Source organism: Hevea brasiliensis, chromosome 14, assembly GCF_030052815.1.
Source record: "Hevea brasiliensis isolate MT/VB/25A 57/8 chromosome 14, ASM3005281v1, whole genome shotgun sequence".
NCBI classification, from domain to species: Eukaryota; Viridiplantae; Streptophyta; class Magnoliopsida; order Malpighiales; family Euphorbiaceae; genus Hevea; species Hevea brasiliensis.
The window spans coordinates 29790212-29803961 of NC_079506.1; the positions used below are offsets into that span (position 1 = coordinate 29790212).

General features: G+C 32.6%; 1 non-coding gene across 1 annotated transcript; it reads left to right on the plus strand.

The window, feature by feature from the left end:
• Window positions 1-5879: 5879 nt before the first annotated feature.
• Window positions 5880-12844, plus strand: LOC110662799 (cold-regulated protein 27). Its single transcript, XR_009143537.1, has 5 exons — window positions 5880-6107; window positions 7727-7903; window positions 8255-8543; window positions 12076-12185; window positions 12373-12844. It is a non-coding gene; the product is annotated as a cold-regulated protein 27 (transcript).
• Window positions 12845-13750: the final 906 nt, after the last annotated feature.

A 13750-nucleotide genomic window follows, 5' to 3' on the forward strand; every position in this document is an offset into this window, starting at 1 on the left:
CAAAGGAAGAAAATGACTCTTTTTCTTTTATTTTCAGCCCCTTTTATTTGTTTTATGTGTATTTGTTGAATGGTGATTTGTGGGTAAATTTTAAATGATATCATTATGATGTCATAATTCTCATTAACTTACGTTTCTTTTTACTTTTGTTTTCTTATTTTCATTTCTCATTTTTAATAAATTTTTCATCAATATTAATTCACATTTTATGTCATGAATTTCACTTAATCGATTGGACAAGTTGGTGAAAAATCATCTCTGAAGGTGAAATGATCAAAATGCCCTTCGTTTAGCTTGTTGAGCTAAAATTGTCTGTACCGATTGATAAAATTCTCTGAGCATTTTCTTGGTATTCTAATGCCATCGAAGGCTTAATAACTCTTCACTAGAGTTTCAAAAATTAATTCACAGGGTTTCCCCACGGGTATAGGGTCTACAACTATCTTCACAGTCGCTTCCCGTTACGTCACCCATCGCTATGGCCATGGCTCATTTAACCTAATGGCATTTCTTTTCTTAAATTTTTTTTTCTAAATTTTTCTTATCATTATTTGAGTTATTTATGATTCTTCACTCTAGTTTAAATATAATTCTGGATATTTTGATTGTTCAGATAGATATTAGTCACTGGAACAGTCGAATGTACGGACTAGCTAAAGTGAGGGTGTTACAATAAAGCTCCTCAAGCTCGTGGTAAACTTTACTATTCCAAAACCCATGACCAAACACCTAATTCAAGGCCTAACATGCAAAATAAAATAAAATAAAATATTATAAATTAATTTGAGCCAACTCAACTCGATAATTATCAGAAATCCATAATTAGGGGAGCTTAGTTCGACCCTGATACCTAGCATGCACAAACCATTTAATATCATAAATATGGGAGCTGATCCCATATATAGCTTTCTTAGCTCAAATTTTGCTAGCAAACTCAACTCAAGCCCCCTTTTCGCTTAAATCCATGTGCGAAATCAACTCAAAACCATGCCTCACCCCAACTTTCCATATTCATAAGGATCAAGTTCTGGTGAGATTAGCTCAAGCCGTGACTACCCGTTCAATCTATATCCATTATATACCCCTCAGTACGACAAACATGAATAATTAACAACAATTAAATATGCAACAAGAAGAATGGCCATACACACACACACACACACACATTGAGCTAAATGTATGCATAATAGATACATATTAAATACATGATCATGCTAGATATATAAAGAATATTAAAATTACAAAATAACCAATATTTAACTCATAGACTGGTTGACCCAACTATAGCTGGTCTAGCTAGAGAAAAGAAGACGGTAAGCCCAATCAACTATATAGGCACACTGACCTCTGTCAACAGATTGATAAAATAATTAAATTAAATATAAGAAGCAAGAATTTAATCTTAGGTTTTTGTCGAAATTTTGGCAGAATATTTCCTATAACTGGACCTAACCCCATATAAAAAAACTTAAATAATTCATTGCAACAACACATAGGGTCTCAAGCCCACAACAACAATCACAGTGCCCGTCTAAGTCCTACAAAAAACCTAGTCTAAGTCCAGTTGTGTAGTCTTCAGTTCGAGTCCCTAACATCTCTATAATCCAATTAATTATCATATACACTTTGAAAAATCCAAAAATATTCTTGGGGTCCTTCATATCATCTTAAAATTCACACAAAATATTTTAATTATTTTTAATGTCAGAAATATTTTACAAATTAATCGGCTCGCTTAACTAAGGTAAAAGCTACACAAGAGTTTGGAATTATTATTGCAAATTCTCTTACTGGAACGCGTTCAGAACTTTTGAAAATGCTAAAAACAACCGTAAATATGATCACCTTTCAGGATGGCCCATTGGACATCTAGACCAAGCTGAAAACTCAATCTCTAGCGTTACTGAGTTATCGCCGATTTGATCACACCTAAATAAAATCCATAAATTATTAATAATTTTTATATAATTATTTTTAATTTATGAGAATCGAAAAGGCTCGAAAATCTCACCAAGCGATCTGGATCATTCAATGATCACCTTATCTGAAGGATGTTTGATTGAAGATGGATTGGTCCCATCTTGAAAATTTCAGTGTGTTGAATTTAAGAGTGGTTTCAGATCGCCAATCCGACAGTTGGATCATTAAGAAATTGGTCTGAAAGCCACTGGACTCACCCATTCCTCTCTCTCTTTTCACTTCTCGTAGGAAACTTCCATTAAAACTGGTAGAGCTGGCTAGAAATCTCTTCCCCAAGCTATGACACACCAAGGGCTACTGGCAGGACGACCAGACTGTGGCCGGAGCAAGTTGAGAGAGCATTAGAGGCTTGTAGCTCCCTTTTTCTTCCCTTCACGATTTCCCCCTTCCCTGTTGTTCATGGATGCCATCGGAAGTCCCTTGAATCTCTCTGGATGATACTGTTGCTGGAGAGAACTCCACTGTCCATGGGTCTTCACCGGAGAAAAGAAGTAGGAGAGAGAGAAAGGTGATGAGAGAGAGAACTTCGAAGGGGGAGGGGTGTTACAACTGGTTTTCGAAACTCATTTTTTTTTTATTGGTCGACTATAAAACTTTCTAATTCTTATTGATTACCTCTCTCTCTCTCTCTCTATATATATATATTTTCTTCCTTTTTAAAATATATACATGTGTATATATTAACTTAGTAATGTCAATGATAATATTTATTTAAATTAGTATTCCATTCTTTATCAAGTCCTTAAAATTAAACAACATCAATTTAGTATTTTAATTAGCATAACTTAAATTTTTATTCCTTATACCAAAATAAATTTATAAAATAACATTAAAATATCATGCATAATTAATATAATGATTAATTCACTTTATTTTCCAATTATTTATTATAATAATACTGAAAATAATATAATATAAAGTTAAGGTACCACGTTCGTGCAATAATTTAACATTATTAAAATTTTCAAGTTTCCAATAACCATAATATTAATAAAATAATAATTCAGTTAAAATATTTTATAAAAAAAAAACAAGCTCTTCAAAAATTTTCTTGTCCTTTGGGAAGGAAGCTTCTGCTAATTGAATATGAATTTGTTTAAGTTGAATAAAAAAATAAAATTGCAGGTTGATTTTATCTTACATTTGATCTTGTTCAAATGCCCAATGAATAGTTACTCAACATTTTCTTTATCTTGCATCTAATTCTTTTCAGGAATAGCTTCAAAAGTGGAAGATTTTCCTCAAGATCATACTGACCAGAATAGTAGAAACATCTTTTAAGGAACTGGTTCATATTTTCACCATAGTTCTCCCTTTTATCAATTATGCAAGTCAAAGTCTTGCTAACTATGTTTCTAAGTTCAACATCAGTCATCTTACTCCAAACAGAACCAAACACAGCGAAGTGCTCAAGGAGACCATCCTCACAGTAAAGTGCAAAAAACACAGGAAATATCTTTTTCTTGGCAAGGTGCCCAGAGGCTCCAACTCCCTTTTCTTTTAATTCTTCAGCAGATGTTATTGTAAACAATGACCTATCTTTCACATTCTTGAAAGACATCTTATTTTCTAATGGGTTTTGCATATGTGCAACTGTAGAAGGCTTTGGGTTAGACATATAACCAATATCTCCCTCAAGACTCACTCCTACAAAAACATAATCTGTCACAACCTCTATATCAACGTTGGACTCCAAATATTTTACATTAATAATAATATCAATATTGCAAATGCTCTTCCTTATATCCACAGAAGTTGGCGTTCTTTTCTCGAAGGTGGCTTCAAAACGAAGTAAATCCTCCCCACATAAGCTGCTAATCTCACTAGCTACTAAAAGAGAACAAGTGCTATAAAAAACATTTTCTTGAGTTTGTTACAACTCCTTATAGCAAGAATTGATAGCTTTCCCAAATACTGAATTTCTTACGATGGAAAAAAAAAAAAAAAAAACAAAGGCACAGTTGCATGATCTTCATCTTTAAAAAATTTTGATCATCAGAAAGTGATTTTTGAAGCAAGGAAAAGGTTGAATTCTCAGAATCTTGCTCTTCTTCATTCCATTTAGAACATCAAAAGGCTACAAGATTGATGGGCACTCTTGTTGAGCATTATATTAACGATAGAAACATTTGCTATTATTGGTCAATCTTATTGAATAGTATCATTAATAGCAAAAACATTTTCTTGGATTTTTTGCAATTCCTCAATATTTTCATCGTCACCTTCTTCATCTTCAATGTCATTTATGATACTCACCATAAATGGTGGTAAATTGATCATCACGCCACAACTTAAGCCATTACACTGTCTATCATTTAAATTCTGATAAGGTTTTTATGACTGAGAAAGGAATGTGGCATGGTTTCTTGAATGAATTAGAAACGAACAAAAAGAATGCAGAGAAATAGAAAATAGAGAAGTTTCTGATACCAATGATACATACCAGAAATTAATTCAAAAAACACAACAAGAATGAAAAGAGAAAAGAAGGAAATTCAGAGAGAGCCAAAACAAAATTAGAGAGAAGCAAAAATAGAATACACACACAGAAAGAAGGGAACCGAGGAAGAAATGGGGATCTTTAGAGAGAGAACAAAAATATATGAGCATCTTTATTCACAAAGAAGGAGAAGCAGAGATGTAAAGAAAATGAGAACTTTTAAGAAACTGGAAATTTCAGGAAAAGAAACTTGGTATATGTAATTCTATTCTTGAGAGCAAACTTTCTCTCCGTGGCCATGAATCAGCCAGCTCTGATACCATTGATGCAAATTCAATAGAAAAAGAAAGAGAAGGGAAGAAGAGAGAACATTTCAGAGAGAAGAACATAAGAATTCAAAGAGGAGAATTTCATTCAATCAACACGCCCCGTAAAATTAGAGTCAACTTCTTATACGAAGGTTACAATAATTAAATACGGGATGGATGGTTTTTTTGGGGCTACTCCACTCAAAATAATCGAATTTGAAATGAGTTTAAATTTAAAAAATGATATTTATGATAATTCAGATTTTACATATTATGTACCTAATATTTATTACTCAAATCGTTTATATAGATAATTAATTAAATATAAAATTTATATTTTTCATAATAATATTTATAAATTTTAACATATTTTATTTTAAATAAAATAAAATTTAAATATTTTATAAAATTATTAAATTTTTAAATATAAATTAGTAATAAAAAATAATATATACATATTATTAATTAAAATATATAAAATTAAATGAGTTCATATATTTTTTGAATAATAATAAATTTAATTAATTAAAAATAAATTTTAAATAAATTTCAAACAAATGATAATATTAATTAAGTTCAAATTTAATTTTCGTAGATACTCTATTTATTACCTTCACTGCCTACCGGCTCATTAACTACTTAAATATTTAGAACAAATTTACAAATAGTTTAGCAACATCTTAATAGAATTACAGTTCATCTTTTTCAATCGTAAACTATATTGTATCAATATTATATTATCCACACTTATTTCAATAATATTAAATAAGTTTAGCAATGAAAAATATTTAATGTATTACCGTCCGCATCTATAAAGAATTAATTAATTTTTTTTAAAAAGCAATTAATTGAACTTGACATTGGCAAAATTGACAAAATGGCGTCGTACGGTTGAACACCGCCCATAAACCTTTTGCCATCTTTTTATGAATAATGCATAGTAACGCAGGTAGATAGGAAATATCGAAGCAATTCAAGCGCTCCCAAACCAAATTGAAAAATATCTGGCTGACACTGGCTCAAGATATTATCATCTGCTGCTGATGTGGCATCATTGACTCTATTGACACGTGTAAAAGGTCTGCCATCTGGAGCCTTTATTGGGCCCAACTACACCCAAAAGGCCAAAACCACAGGCAAATAATATAAATTAAGAAACTGATCGTCGCGTTTTGTCCGATCGGCTAATAAGAAAATCATTAAAAATGGAGGACGATGAGGGGGACAATCTCAGGCCAAATATTCCGTCGCCATCGCCGGACCACGATGCAATGGCTGGTGGTTGCGGGACTGAGTTCACCCGGATGAAGTCGGACTCTTCTGCGTTAACCGTTGATACTTCCAAGGATTTCTCGCTTCACAATGCTTCGTCAATCCCGGTAATTTCATAATTCTCTGTGTTTTTGGTTCAATTTTGCTTTGTTTGGATATACAAGCCAAAATTTTAGCAACCAGAGACGGAAATAGTTCAAGAAAAATGCTTCAAGGAAGATGAGATCTCATTGCAGTAAAGGAAGAGATAGTTTTTCTCCTTTTTTCTTTTAAAAGAAAAAATGATCAGGGTTTCTATTCTGATAGTTAGGTTTGCTATGATTATGCAGAATAGTCCTTTTTTTTCTGATTTTATTTGCATTTGTTGCATTTTATATCATATTTCTTAAAATATTTGAGAAAAGTGAGGTTCTTCTTATGGTGGTTGGAAGGGTCAGGAGCTACACTGCCTTTGGTTTAGGAAAAAAAAATTTCCTTTAGCTTAAGCTGAATATAGCAGTTTGGAAATAAGATTTTCCAATGAATTTTTATCAGATCAGAGGTTAGAAGCAGATATGTGTAGGCCAATGAATTTTTATTTTGTGGTTAATGAGGTGGCCTGTTAAGCGCTTGCATTCCTTCCTTTCTGTTCATCCAGAGTAATTTTCTAGACTAGATAAAGTCCGTAATGAGTGTATTAGAGAAAAGGTAGGAGTGGTGCCAATTGAAGATAAGTTGGGAGAAGGGAGATTGAGGTGGTTTGGTCACTTGAAGCAGTATAGCACATTAGTTTAGAGGATAGAAAGAAAAAAAGGGGTAGACCTAAATTAACTTGGAGGAGAGTAGTACAACGTGACCTAGAGGCATTACACATTTCTGAGGATTTAACTCAAAATCGTCAGAATGGAGAAAGCGAATCCATATAGCCGACCCTAAATTTTTGGGATAAAGGCTTAGCTAAGTTAAGTTAAGTTGTATACTTAGTTCAATTTCGCTTAGATTTTAGACGGCATCAGTTTCTTGTATAATTTGTAAAAACATTAAGATGTGGATTTTAATTGATCTTGTTTGCGAACTTGATATCTAATAAAGCTTAATGGCAAAAAAATGATCCATTTAGCCAACCCCAACTAGTTTGAGATTAAGGCTTAATTCTTCTTGTTGTTATTGTTTGGGGATTTGTTGTGATGACTGTGATCTTTGTGGAGAATTCTGTCGTTTTTCATTTCTAGTGGAGGGTAGCTCCCTGGATTTGGATGTCCAGGTCCAGCAGCTCTATTATCCTTGTGGTTTCCTTGTCTGTTTTTCCATACTGTATGTTTATTTTTCTAAAAGAAAAAATTATGCTTTATCCCAAAATAGTTTCTTCTTTAGCTATGTTTCTGTTTCCTGCCTCTGCATCAATTTATTTTTCTTGATTAGTTCAATGCTGTGTAGTATCATGTAATTTCATTTCTGTAGATTTCAGTGCTATACCTGCTATCTTATCTGGTGAAACTGTTACAATATTCCCACAGTATCATATTGTAAACTATCTATTCTGCATATTTGTCAATATATTAAATTAGACATGCCTAGGCAAATTGCAGTGAATCTCTGGGAAGTGGCAACTCATTTAATTTCTTATTTTATTCCAGAAGCTTCTCGTTTTCATCAAGTAATCCAATGGAAAAAAATGAATGTCCAGAGTCTAATGAGTTTAATTTTATTAGCTGACAAATTTTTAGTACTTTTTTTTAAATTACAGGGCCCGTCAACAGTGTGGACAGATGAGAAGCATAGCTTATATCTTGATTCATTAGAAGCGGCATTCGTTAATCAATTACACCATTCCATTGCTTTGCATGGTTGCTTGCAAAAGACCTTATGGGGGCCATATTCATTCCGAACACTGAAAACAAATAGTTGTAATTCTTCACACCAGGTTAGGGACTCCCCTGCCCTTCTCCCCGTCTTCACTCTTTTCCTATCTTTCAGTCAGTGTGGGTGCTCTAGAGATGTGAAGGAAGGAGGCTTGATCCCTTAGCTACCTGCATATTGACGCAAGTACCTGACTGCAAGGCCGGAGATTTTAATATCAATATCTCAAGTTTCTTCTTTTCTTCCCATCTGCACTCCTTGCCTCCAAAAAAAGAACAGATTACAAAGAGAGGAAGAGGGGGAGATATACACATACATACTTACAATTTGTACCTATACCTTTTCATTCATTTTCCCACCCCCTTTAGGAGATCTATTTATTGTTTGTTTTGTCTTATTCTTGGTTATGTTTCAGTTTATCGTTCTACAAGATGGCTCCCGGAAGCGAAGCAACCTTGACAGGAGTAAACCTTTATTGGACAGCACAGCTGATTCTCATTTTATTCAGAAAAGCCCATGGATACACCATTTTGCATCTGCAGGAAAGCAGCGTATTGCAGCATGTCATGGTCAAGAACATCGAGCACCTCCTACTAAAAGAATTCATGCAGGAAGGAGTTCTCCAGTCTGCTGTGGATCCACAAGATACTCACAACACCCTGAATGTAGCCTATGCCATCACAATTCAGTTGGCATTGCCAAAGGTATCAATTCCTCTATATCTTCTGGGAAATTCTCCTTAGCATGGCATTTTTACTTTCTAGTGGCAGCCTAGTAGTAAATGCTTGAAATCACTAATTCTGTCTGAAATTTGTCCCCTTGCATTGTATTTCTCTATCATGCATTAGATGCAATGTCCCTCCCCTGCATCCTCCCTACTCTTTATGTGTGCGTGTGCTCTTGTATGTTGTTGCTTGCACAGATACACTAGCATGTACACAAGTGTTATTCTGTATGATGGCAGAAGACATAAGGAATCCAAAAATGTCTATGTTTACCAGTTGGACTTCATGATTTCACCGGGACCTGTGGACTGTAGTTTATGATTTGAGTTGGTTTTACAATTTCTCATTGTTTTCCATGATCTTTGGCTGGAACCTTTGTACGAGTGAACTTTTACTCAACAAATACCTTATGATTAATGATATATATATATATATATATATACCTTTGTACGAGTGAACTTTTAATCAACAAATGCCTTATGGTTAATGATTATATATATATATATATATGAAGGAGCGGCCGGGGAGATATTGGAATTTTCCAAAATACTTTTCATTATTTTTATTATTTACAACTATATTATTTTTTATTATCTAATTAATTTTAGAGCTTATATAAATTTAAAACTTTTAGTCCTATTTATATTTAAATTCTACTTAATTAAGTTTTTTTTTATAAATTAAAATATTTATTTATAATTATAAAATTAAATATAATACATAATATATAAAAATGAGAAGGTTGGGATTTCCAAAAATGTCTTTCATTATTTTTATTATTTATAAAAATACCAAAAACATATTTATAGCGACAGAGAAATGATTTGATGCCAATAACATATATTAGCAACAAAGAATTTGTCACCAATTCATATCACTTCGTCCCTAATACCTTTAGCGACACAAGTTCCGTTACTAGTACCTTATTAATAAGGTTTACCCATATAATGTCATCTTTTAGCGACATTAATTTCATTGCTAATTCTTTTATGAATGAGGCCATGCAGCATCATTGCTAATAATGTTTAGCGACGAAAAAAATCCCTAAAATTTTCAATTTTTAATGTTACAATAGTTAGCATAAATTAAAATTTTAATATTATTTTAATAATAATTATACTTAGAGATAATATATTATAATTATAGTGATAATATATTATAATTATTTCAATAAGAACTAAAATGCACTTACTTTAAAGATAGTTGATTATAATTTTTTTCCACATCTTTATTAATTTCTTTTTTTTTCCTGTGAACACTACTTTTAAAAAATAGTAAAGGATTTTATTATGTTAATTTATTTTAGTAATATTTCTTGAGCATTTTATATACAAATTGTTTTTATTATAAACACTACTACTTTAGAAAAATAAATGATTTTAATTGAAATATTATTATTTCATTTTAGATACTATTATTATTATCATCGAAATGTGTATTGTTCAAAACCACAAAATATGTATTGTTAACATTATTTTAAAATATTATAAAATAATGTCTATGGACCTTTCAATAATATTTATTTAGAGTTAATGGTTTATTAGATGTTTAAATAAAAAATTTCAAACATTATAATGTAATATAAATTAACTTTATTATATTAAAAAAGAAATTTTTACAAAATTTATATTATTTATATTCTTAAATAAGAAAATTTGAAACACAACATATTAAAAATTTATTATTGAAAATCAATAGATTATAATAATATCATATTGTATACAAAAATTAACAGAAAATTACATATACTCAACTCAACTAAGCCTTTATCCCAAAAATTTGGGGTCGGCTATATGGATTCGCTTTCTCCACTCTAAACGATTTTGGGTTAAATCCTCATAAATGTGTAATGCTTTTAGGTCATGTTGTACTACTCTCCTCTAAGTCAATTTAGGTCTACCCCTTTTTTTCTTTCTATCCTCTAACCTAATGTGCTCTATTTATCTAACTGGAGTCTCCGTATTTCTACGCTTCACATGACTAAACCACCTCAATCTCCCTTCTCTCAACTTATCTTCAATTGGCACCACTCCTGCCTTTTCTCTAATACTCTCATTACGGACTTTATCTAGTCTAGTATGACCATTCATCCACCTTAACATTCTCATCTTTGCAACTCTTATCTTAGACGCATACGACTCTTTCAGTGCCCAACACTCACTACCATATAACATAGCCGGTCGTATGGCTGTACGGTAAAATTTTCCTTTCAACTTATTGGGAATCTTACGATCACATAAAACTCCCGTGGCACGTCTCCAATTCAACCATCCGGTTTTAATCCTATGACTAACATCTTCCTCACATCCCCCATCTACTTGAAGGAGTGAGCCTAGATATTTAAAGTGATTACTTTGGGACAGTACCACTCCATTTAAACTAACTCATTCCCTATTACCAGTTTAGCCTTCACTGAACTTGCAATGCATGTATTCTGTCTTCGTTCTACTTAACTTAAAACCCTTTGACTCTAGAGCACTTCTCCAAAGCTCTAGCTTTCTATTGACTCATTCTCGTGTCTCATCTATCAGAACAATATCATCTGCAAACATCATGCACCAAGGAATACTCTCTTGTATATGTTTCGTCAATTCATCTAAAACTAATGTAAAAAGGTAAGGGCTTATGGCTGATCCTTGGTGTAATCCAATTGAGATCGGAAAATCTCTTGTGTCCCCTCCCACCATGCGCACAATAGTAGTTGCTCCTTCATACATATCTAGAAAATTACATATAAATAAGTTAAATCATTATATATATATATATATATATATATATATATATATATATATATATATATATAATTGATCAATCGGATGAGAGGACAAAGGAAGTTCAACCTCTTTGGATGGCTCAATCTCACCGATTTCTGGTTCACCGTTGGGAGAAACCCTAGTGCCATTTTGTAAGCAAGTGTCCGGTTGGAATTTAGTTATGTTGTGACAAAGCTCTTATGGTACTTCGGTAATCTTGGGGTGTTAAGGATTCAGAAAAAGTTGCCCCCACTTGCTGATGGTCAATGAGGTAAGTCATCCTTGGATTGGAATCGATGACTTAAGCCTATTTCATAGGGCAAGAGCGTGACTCTTTGAAGCTTAAGACTCTCATCTAAGAGAAAGAGTGTCCGTTCATGCTTTCTTCATGAACTCAAATTCTCATTTTATATTTTTAGTTCTTCTAGTGCTTGGTTTGATTGCCAATGCAACCAGAATTGTTTTGCAGTGCTACGCTACTGACAGTTGTGGAAACAAGGTTACTGACACAAGTTACACTTACACAACCTAATTCATTGATTAAATTAACATTTGATTGTTTTTCTTGCTGGATAGAAACTGTAGAAATCTTTTATGGCATGATACAAGACCACTTGAGTCAATGTTTTATGAGATGCATGAAAAACTTTGAACTTGTGTTATTGCAGTATTTCCCTAGTTTGAGGATTTGCTCCTGTTTATGGTGTTTGAGTTGATCTGCAAATGTCTCATTTACTGAAATCTTAGGTTTCTTGCAGAGGTTTCAGATCAGAACTTCGTAGATGAAGACCAAGGAGAGAAGTCAAGCTCTATGGCAATGGTGAAAAGGTTGGAGATAGTTGAGGCTGATGCTTCAAGCAATGATCAAGTAATTTGCGAAATGAACCTGTATTCAAATTCCTAATTTGATTTCTAGACTTGATCGTCTGAGTTGGAACTTTAAAATTTCTTGGTTTTTAGAATGATTTCTAGACTTGATCGTCTGAGTTGGAACGTTAAAATTTCTTGGTTTTTAGAGTTGCTCATTTTCTGTGAACTTTCTTATACTGTTTCAGGTTGTTCCATTTGCAACTTCTAAATTGAACAATTTTCAAGCTTCCACAGAAAGAGAAAAACAGGCGCAGCAGCAGTTGCTGCCAGAAAAAACTGATAATTTTGTCTACCCAAAATCTGATCAATATTTCAAAAGGGAGAGCTAAGTTGGAATCGAAGGTTAACACTCAACTCTAATGAGCCAATAGAGCGAGATATGCTAGGGTTTTTCATGTTGCCCTGTTGAAGATGTATTTTGAGAGATGCAAAATATTATAGTAGGCAACCTTCCTGAAGATGGTTCTTGCTGATAACTATATATGATGAGGGACTATTTTTGTTAGAAAATTGTTTTAGGGGATGAAAAATTCATATGTGCTGTATGATAGCAAGCTGCTGAACTCTACAAGATAAGTTACTTTCTTGTTTTCGTGTTCCTTAACCCAGTTTGTAAATTGCATTCAATTGATAGAGATATATTGAACTTTTTATGTATGTAGAAGATGGAGAAGAATACAATTGATGGGGTAATGTATTGATATTTTGTAGCTGCAGCAACAGCGTGTGTTCAAATATACAAATAAGGATTCTTTTGATTCATTAGGCAGGAGCTTCAATAGAGGGGAAGAGAGTTTATGCCAACCGTGTAGCATATGCAGTTAATATGCTGAAGAAATTGTTGGAATTGCTGTAGAATTTTCTACATCCTTATATATAATAATGTCCTGTAATTGTGAAAGAAATATGATCACGATTCTAATCTCTCTCTAATGCCAAGATAAACTGGTGATATCAGAGCAAGGACTCACCTGTGCTGTGCCCCAATTCTCCTGTTAATATATGTTCTACCTAAAATTCCTCCAAATTCTTTCACAGAGATAGTTTTTTCTTACACCAGAAACTACAAAATCTAATCGCGGCAACAGCTGACAATACTCAACAGAAGAACCAAATGAAGGCAATTTGAAGGGAATGATAGGATTCATTAGACCAAAAAGGGCAATTAATGAGGCATTAAGTCCTACAACAGGTATATGTTTAGCCTTTAGGAACTAATTTTTACTTGGCTAAAATGACTTCCCGTATATAAACAGTGTCATTCACTTATTTATTTATTTTTTGTAGGTCAAACGGACCAATGGCTCTTGCAACTGCTTGAGTACTACTCATAAAAGACTCTGCCCAGATAAAGAACACGGCATCTAACTATATTGTGAGCGCCTTTGATAGTTACTTGTACGATGCAAAGAAAATAAAATGATTTAATATAAATTTGTAACTAATCTCATGGAATTCTTGTAAAATAATTTTTTTTATAAATAGTTAATTTCAAAAAATTTATTAATTTAAAAAAAATAAAATATCCTCATATAAAAAAACACATAATAATTTTTTAAAATA